Source organism: Asparagus officinalis, chromosome 5, assembly GCF_001876935.1.
Source record: "Asparagus officinalis chromosome 5, Aspof.V1, whole genome shotgun sequence".
Classification (NCBI taxonomy): Eukaryota; Viridiplantae; Streptophyta; class Magnoliopsida; order Asparagales; family Asparagaceae; genus Asparagus; species Asparagus officinalis.
In genome coordinates, this window is record NC_033798.1 from 53,173,981 (window position 1) to 53,183,633 (window position 9,653).

At 42.4% G+C, this 9,653-nt stretch overlaps 1 pseudogene; it reads left to right on the top strand.

Annotated features, from left to right (window-relative positions):
- Positions 8,443-9,330, top strand: LOC109841829 (annotated as a pseudogene).

Below are 9,653 nucleotides of genomic sequence, written 5' to 3' on the forward strand. Positions count from 1 at the left end.
GGTCGACCGCCACGGTCGACCGCGTCGGTCGACCGCTCAGCACAAAAATGCTTCTGTTCGGCTTTTCACATGATGATCTTATACCACTCGATTTCTCTCACTTGTATACACCTGCTGGGTTCCCAAACACTGATAAATATATACATTTGATATATATATATGATTATTTATCATAAGAGAATTATTCACTATTAATAATTCACATATATTTACTATAGCAAAATTTCGGGGTTTTACATTCTTCCCCCTTCAAAGAATTTCGTCCTCGAAATTCAGAAATTATACGAATCTCGAAATATGAATTACTAGATAACATATAAGGATATTTATACTTAATGATCTAAAATGATAATATTCTCGCTCAAATCCTAATCTAGTGGAACTACTACGTCGGGCGAAAAATCCAAACAAGGAACCCCCCATACATATACCATGTGTTCCAAAAGATTAAAAATTAAGCGAAAATATCTTCATTCTAGCATTAAATGTAAACATAACCAAAGGTATAAACGTAAAGTATGATATATAACATAATAAGAATTAATTTACCTGCTCAACCAAGTGTGGGTAATCGTGACGCATGTCCTCTTCGCGCTCCCAAGAAATCTCCTCAACGCCTCCTCGGTTCCACTGAACTTTCACTAAGGGAATCACCTTATTCCTGAGTCTCTTGTCCTCTCTGGCAAGTATACAAACCGGAATCTCAATAGTAGTCAAATCCTCCTGAAGCTCAATCTCTGGTGCATCCAATACTCGCTGCTGCTCCTCATCATGCAAGTGTTTCTTGAGCATAGAAACATGAAACACATTGTGTATACTAGACATCAATCCTGGAAGATCTAGTCTGTATGACACAGCTCCAATGCGCTCTAAAATCTGAAATGGTCCAATATATCTCGGCGCAAGCTTCCCCCGTCGCCCAAATCGCTATACGCCTTTCATAGGCGATACCTTCAGCATGACTGAGTCTCCCACCTGAAACTCCAAGGGTCTTCGTCTCTTATCTGCATAACTCTTCTGCCGACTTTGAGCGGCTAGAATCCGCTCTCTGATCAATGCTACCTTCTCGGTAGTCTGCCTCACTAGCTCTGGCCCAAGCATCAAATTATACTCTGGCTCTGCCCAACATATCGGCGATCTACAGGGCCTCCCGTATAATGCCTCATATGGAACCATACCGATCGTCGCTTGATAACTATTGTTATAAGCGAACTCGACCAGTAGAATATGATCCTCCCAACTGCCCTGAAAATCAATGACATAAGCTCGCAACATGTCTTCCAACACTTGATTTACTCTCTCTCTCTGACCATCCGTCTGAGGGTGGAAAACACTGCTGAATGATAGATTGCTGCCAAAAGAGTCCTGAAAACTCCTCCAAAAGTGTGAAGTAAAAACAGATCCTCGATCTGATACGATCGTGTCCGGAACTCCGTGAAGTCGAACTATCTCCCGAATGAAGATCTTCGCATAAGCCTCGGCTGTATAAGTGGTCCTTACTAGAATAAAATGTGCTAAATTCGTCAACCGGTCCACTATCACCCAAACAGAATCATTCCCCTTCTTCGACCTCGGCAACCCCACAATAAAATCCATGGAAATATATACCCACTTCCACTATGGAATGGGTAAAGGCTGAAGTGTCCCTACCGGTCTCTGATGCTCTGCCTTCACCTGCTGACAGGTAAAACATCTAGCCACATAGTATGCAATCTCTCTACGCATACCGCTCCACCAGAAATGTCTCTTCAAGTCCTTATACATCTTTGTGGTCCCTGGATGCACTGTGTACCGAGTACGGTGTGCCTCATCAAATAACTCTCTCTTCAGCTCTGCATTGGCTGGCATAACCAATCTACCCCTCATCCGTAGACCTCCATCAGCTCCAATGGTCTAATTAGTCTTAGGCTCTTTGGAAATCTCCTCCTTTTGGATTTGAATCCAAGAGTCTCCCAACTGAGCTTTGACAACTCTGTCACTCCAAGATGGCTGCACTGTCATAGCTCCCAAAAATGCACTGGTTCCTCCAATCTCGGGTCTAAAATCAAACTGGCTAAGAGTGATAAGATCCCGATGTAATGAACACCTCAAAGCTGAAACCTGATGTCTACACTTCCTACTTAAAGCATCCGCCACGACATTCGCCTTCCTGGGATGGTACCGGATTACGAACTCATAGTCCTTAATAAACTCAATCCATCTCCTCTGTCTCTGGTTGAGTTACTTCTGGGAAAAAAGGTACTTTAGACTTTGATGGTCTGTGAATAACTCAAACTGCACCCTATAAAGATAGTGCCTCCAAGACTTCAGTGCAAATACCACTGCTGCCAACTCCAAATCATGAGTGAGATAATTCTGCTCATGCACCCTCAACTGCCGTGAGATATAAGCTACTACCCTCTGAGTCTGTATCAATGCGCCTCCTAAGCCTGCCAACGATGCATCTGTATATACGACGAATGTCCTGTCACTGCTCGGAATAATCAGAACCGGCGCTGTAGTCAACTTAGTCTTCAAAATGTCAAAGGCCTTCTGGCACTCCATGCTCCATATGAACTGTACACCCTTCTTCGTAAGGTGTGTAATAGGCGCCGAAATCTTCGAGAAGTCCTGAATGAACTTCCTATAATATCCAGCTAAACCCAAAAAGCTGTGAATCTCTATCACCATCTTCAGTGGCTCCCAATCAAGAACTGCCGTAACCTTAGCCAGGTCCACTGCTATGCTCTCTCTACTGATGATATGGCCAAGGAATCTGACTTCTGAAAGCCAAAATTCACATTTGTTGAACTTGGCATACAGCTGATGCTCCTGAAGAGTCATCAACGCTATCCGTAGATGCTCCTCATGATCCGCCTCCGATCTCGAGTAAATGAGAATATCATCGATGAAAACGATCACGAACTGATCTAAGAAGGGACGAAAAACCCGATTCATTAAGTCCATGAATACCGCGGGTGCATTGGTCAACCCAAATAGCATGCCAAGAACTCGAAAGAACCATATCGAGTAAGAAAGGCGGTCTTGGGAATATCAATCTCCCTAACCCGTAACTGATGATAGCCGAAACGAAGATCAATCTTCGAGAAATACTGTGCACCCTGCAACTGGTCAAACAAGTCATCAATCCTAGGTAGTGGGTACCTATTCCAGATAGTGACCTTGTTCAACTCTCGATACTCTATGCATAATCTCATACTACCATCCTTCTTCTTCACGAAGAGGACCGGCGCGCCCCACGGAGAATGACTCCGACGAATAAAACTCTGAGCTAATAACTCATCCAACTGGGTCTGAAGCTCCCTCATCTCAGCTGGTGCCATACGATAGGGTGTGTGGGATATCGGGGCTGTGCCAGGCTGCAACTCAATACAAAACTCCACCTCTCTCACCGGAGGTAATCCAGGTATGTCCTGAAAGACATCCTGATACTCTGAGATAACTCTAGTCTCCAATAACTTAGCACCCTGATCCCGTCGCATTACCTCCTCGATGTACGCCAGAAATGACTCTACAAGTCGGTTGCCCTGAGAGGCGGCTAGAATCATCTCGGACCCGTCGGACGCTCGCAACTTGACTGTCTTCGCAAAGCAGTCAATGCTAACATGGTAGGAAGACAACCAATCCATACCAAGGATGACATCGAACTCGGACATATGCAACACTATCAAATCAACTATGAATTCTGACTCGTCCAAACTGACGGTACACCTCTTACAAACGCTCTCCAGAAGCGATACCTCACCTAAAGGGGTGGAAACTGATAAAGGGGTGTCTAGAGGCTGAGCCATGAGCTGGAGTCTATCCATAAATGCATGCGAGATGAAAGAATGCGAAGCTCCCAAATCAAAAAGAATACGGGCGGGAAAGGAATTCATAAAGAACGTACCCTCCACTACTGCTCCGCTAGCTCCATGGTCACGGGGAACTACTGCATAAACCCTGCCCATTGCTAAAGACTGCTCTGCTGCTGGAGATGGAGAATATGGGATAATCTGCCCCTGAGGAACCTCCTGAACTGCTCAATATGGGATAATCTGCCCCTGAGGAACCTCCTGAACTGCTCGAATCTGTCCCTCAGTCCTCTGAGCTGTTGGCAGTACCTCAAGCCTGTTCTGCTGACCCTGACCTCTGCCCTGCTGGCGTTGCTGCTGCTGCTGGTTCGGACCCTTGCCCTGCTGGGCTCCTGCTGGTGCGCTTCGATACTCTGATGCCTTATGTCCGACCTTGTGATAATTAAAACAAGATCCCTCGAACTTGCGCTGCTGATGCGCTCTCTGATCCTGTTGGGGTCCCCTTTTATAAGGGCCCTGATGCTGCTGCTGGTGGAGAGGTCTCTTGTTCTTGCTCTTATCCCCACTCTGTCCTATCTTGGCCTTCCCTTCCTTGTCCTTCTGGAACATAGTAGTCTCAATCTCCTGAGAAGTGGCAGCCTCAGCTACCTCCCTAACTGAATAAAACCTCCTGGACACGAGGTACCGTCGAAGATTAGGGCGAAGCCTTGCTAAGAACATCTGAGTCTGACGCTCTCCCGTCTGCCACATGCCCGTGAAATGTAGCAACTCCATGAACTGGCTCTCAAAATCCACCACTGACACGTCCCCCTAGGTCAACCGGGACAACTCAAGCTCCTTCCCAGTCCGTGCTGCAGAAGAAATGTACTGTCCATCAAAGAAGTATATGAAATCCTACCATGTGAGGGTCATCCTCTGCTCCGGAGTAAACTGAAGTCGGTACCATCTCCCGGCATCTCCCTTCAGGCTGTAGGATGGCAGCCTCTGCTTCTGTACAGAATCTACACCGAGTATATTGAGAATATTTCTCACATCCTCCTTCCACTTATGGGCTGCAAGAGGGTCTGGTGACCCCAGGAACTCTGGTGCCCTCATCTTCTGGTACCTCTCCACCATACGGAGACAAGCCTCCTGCTCTGTGGCCCTATCCGGGACTGCTAGAGGAATGGCTGCAGGCGCGACCTCTGGGGGCCTCTCTCTGACAGGAACGGTCGGTATCCCCTGCTGCTGAGCTACCGGTGGTGGTGGTGTCCGTGGTGTTATATGAGTCGTCACCAACTCCTCAATGGCTGTCATCCGGGCAATGAGAGGAGCCATGATGTCCACCAAATACTGAGGAGCCTGCTACGGCTCGGGTGGAGCCTGCTGAGGCTCGGACTGAGCTGGCTGCTGCTCTGATGGAGTCTGCTGTGACTCTGCCTGGCTAGCTCTCCTGGTACGAGGTCTACCACGTCCTGCCATCTATATCTCTCTCTCTGGTGATAAGAAAAAGAAAGTTTATGAGTCAAAACAGACCTTTATAAATAACGTATCACATTGAAATTTCCACAACATATAGTATTCACACAAATACTTTGAATTTACACCAAATAGTTGTCATAAAAAAAATCTCAAATTTTGAGATATACGCATATATCGTCCTCACTCATACTAGGAATTCCTTACGAACTCTATACATGAATCCTAAGAAACTCTATCCTAGCTCCAAGACTCGACACAGGATGATCCTAAGGATATACATGAATCCTAAGAAACTCTATCCTAGCTCCAAGACTCGACACAGGATGATCCTAAGGATACTGGAACTAGAGCTCTGATACCAACTGTGAAGAGCTCTGATACCAACTGTGACGCTCCTGGGTTCACACAAGGCTGCAGTCCAAGGTGAAACCAAGAATGACAAACCTGCCATGCACCACACCGTGCAAAAATATGTTTCACCATCATAATTAACATCTATCTAGTAGAGTCAACAACAGGTGTAGGTACAAAAGCAAGTAAAAGATAGTACAATAAATACTGATGAAATGATAATGGTCACATAAATATCTCATCATCCAACATATAGAAAAACATAATCAAGGTCTGAGTAGATAAACTGGAATACTCAACAAAGTCTCAAATACAAATATCTGACGAAAAGGAAATAAGGCACACAGCCTTTACAACTTCTAGAACAAGACTCTCAAATGTCTAAACAAAAGTCTACTGTGGAACTCCAAAGGAAAGTACATAACTAAATAGACAGCTGAAGCTAAAATGCATCGCCATCAACCTGCGACTCTCCGGGCTCCTGGCTCGTTACCTGAAAGGGGGAGGGACAACGAGCGTCAAAGCGCTAGCGAGTAACATCACAACCAACCCAAAGGGAACAGGGCTCATTGTATAAGAAAATACCGATAATATATAATAGATCTAAACTCATTGATCTTACTAAAGAGGGTTTTGCTAAATTAGGAATTTACAACACGAGAATAGGTACGTCGAGCGAAATAATCCAAACAAGGAAACCCTCATGTATATACCTTATATCTCAAATTGTAAACCCCTAATCACCAAACCCGAGGTTCTAATACAGGAACAATAATAAAAGAAATACAACTAATCTCAGAACATAAGTGCAGTGCCATATCATAGCCTACATGAATATCATGTTAAAATTTACATAAGTGTCATGTCAAAATCTACATAACTATCATGTCGTGATCTTCTGTGAGAAAGTCATATGTAGGGTCAAGAACTATGTCCGAGATAGGAATATTATATGTTGTAGTTTCCAAACTCATGGAAGAAGTGGCAAATGTCCAACACGAGGACTGAAATGGATTATAGTCCAACACGAGGACTTCTATGAATTATAGTCCAACACGAGGACTGCAAAATGGTGAAAATATCGCTGAGATATATAGTGAAATCTACCTATATCAATTCACAATTAAATCAGTGTATATATCCACAATTGGTACCCTCAGATCATCTATCATGCCTGGGTACATAGTAAGACTAAAAACTAAAGTCAGATAAACCAGGAAAACACTCGAACATGAGTAAAATGCTCAAAAATACACAATACAGGGTTTTGCAACAGACAGTGCGGCGCACTCTGATACGAGCCTGGCGGTCGACCGCTAGGCATCTCGGTCGACCGGTAGAACATCACGGTCGACCGGTGCGGTCAACCGCAGGCTATTACTGCCCCTACTGCGAGCTCAGTGGTCGACCGCACCGGTCGACCGCCAAGCGGACAGAAACCCAAATCTGGGTTTCTGTCAGCTCAAAACCTGAAATAAAAATTTGATTCTAATGATAAATAAAAGTTCTCACTTCTCTAAAAATCATACAGTAGAAGAACAAGGCATTTTTAAGTATGTAAATCATATACCCAAAATTCTAAATACAAGAGAAACAAGATTAAAACGTTTTGGTAACAGTAAAAATGATTTAACTCTTGTTTAAGCAATTTCAGATCTAGATCTTGTTGATAAAAGTCCTTTGGTTAGTTTTTAAAGTTGAAAACATGATTCTCATAACATGTACCATATAGATCTACTATCTCTACAAGAAAATACAATTTTTGGCTCAATAAATTCGATAAAAACTCAAACTTTGCATGAAAACAAAAGGGGGTGGAGTTGGGTGAGAAGTTACTCGCCTCTGGTGAGAAATGAATCCCTAGATCTGCAGGAGGTTGACCCCCTTCGCTGAAATCCAACAATCCCGCTAAAAATCCTCAAGAACTCCTCCTAAATCACCAAGCAAGGAGAATTAGGGTTTTAGGGAAGAGAGGGGGGCTAGGGTTTTGGTTTCAGATCTAAGGAGGCTCTCTCTCGGGCACATTAGCTTATATACCAAACCCACAACCCGACCCGAAACCCGATTAAACCAAACCTGAGAAAAAACTCTCTGACCGCTATGCGGTCGACCGACGCGATCGACCGCGCAGCAGAAAAATGCCTGTTGCTAGGCATTTAACATGCTAGTCATATCACTCGATTTCTCTCACATAGAAACACTTGATGGGTTCTCAAACACAGATAATTGCATTCATCTGATATATATATATATATGTATATATATGATTATTTATCATAAGAGAATTATTCACTATTAATAATTCACATATATTTACTATAGCAAAATTTCGGGGTTTTACAATCAGCCATCCATTTATGACTTATGCCAGATTAATGACTGAAAGTTTTTAAAGTTCTCACATTAACCTTAATAGTTCGTGCACATTTCAACTAATGCAACATCATAAATATGAAAACTATCATGTCGGTGAAATTTGATTTATATTTGTACTTCACAGCTGAGTGCCAAATCGGGTATATGTCATGCATCATTTCCATATATATACAATTTATTATGGGAGAAATTAACTCATGTCAAATAGTGAAGCTTATAGCCTCAAGGTTCAATAGCCTCAAGGTTTTAATTAGAATGAAGCAACTTTATTCAACGATGCCAAACATGAACGTTACTAGTTTTATGAATGACCAGTTTATACCCAAGACAACAAACTGATTCAATTCTAGCTGATGATTTTTGTTTTTCTATTCTCCTTCTTATAATCCGAATGAAAAATACACTTGTTTGTATAGCTCCAGAACTATATAATTAGGTTGAGTTTACCTTTTGATGATATTATTGGCAGGATTCTCCCATTGTGCCAATGGGTAAAAGCCCTCGAACAGATGTCCTTTTGAGAGCAGAAAGTGTAGTTGGGGAAATTGGGGGCTGTGTTTTGAGATTAGCAGGCCTTTACATATCATTTTAAAATTTCTTCACTGTTTTTTGTTCTTATGTGGAATTTAGGATCACACGATTGTAAATAAAATCTCTTACCTGTTGAAGTATATCAGTATTCTTTAACAATGCAAACAAAGAAGACAGGAGCTCATACTTACTGGTTGGAGAAAGGAACTATTTCTTATCGTCCAGATCACATACTCAATCTCATTCACTACGAACATACTAAATCTTATTCACTACGAGGTGACAACTTTCATCTTTTAGTTAGTCTATATTATTAAATGGTGATTTCTATTAGGAATACTCCACACTTTCATCTTTTAGTTAGTCTATATTATTAAATGGTGATTTCTATTAGGAATACTCTACACAGTCTATCTTAATTAGCTCAATTATTTCTTTGCCATTTAAATTAAAGGTTGTGGTCAAATTTTTGTTTGGATTTACTTGAAAGTTACGTCTTAATTTTTAGAGTCCTAGCAAACGTATTACCAGCTTAAAAGTCTATTTCTTGAGACAGCTATTCATTATAAAACTGGGTGGTGGTTAGTAGTGTATTTTGTATTCAAGATCTTTAGGTAAACACATTTACATCAATTTTGCATACTAGGATGCTGCATCTCTCGCAATTGCAATCATGAAGAAAAACTTGAGAGGTCAAACGTTTTTATGGTGTGATGACCATCCTTTATCGCGGTCTGTTCTCCCTCTCTTTGCAATATACTGTCAATTATGTCTTTTGGTTACTATAGGCTGTCTAAAAATCACAATGGATAGCTGATCCCTACCAAGCTCCGACGATGGAAGTCACAATCAGACGACTTTCTAATCAGTATATTCGCAATTCTACAATCGCTACAAACACGGCCTCATTTCTGAGATGATTGATCTTGATGGTTGCGACAACAACATGACTAATATTATATTAGCAACTATTAGAGATGCTGATGAGCAGTGTAATGATTTCAGAAATAAAAGGTTGGACGTAGTTGGTGAGTTGCTTGGTAGAGAGCTGTGGGCAAATATTCGTCCAGAAGACACTATGGATGTTGATTCCCGTCAAGTTCCAACAACGGAAGCTACAATCAAATAGCTTTCACGCCG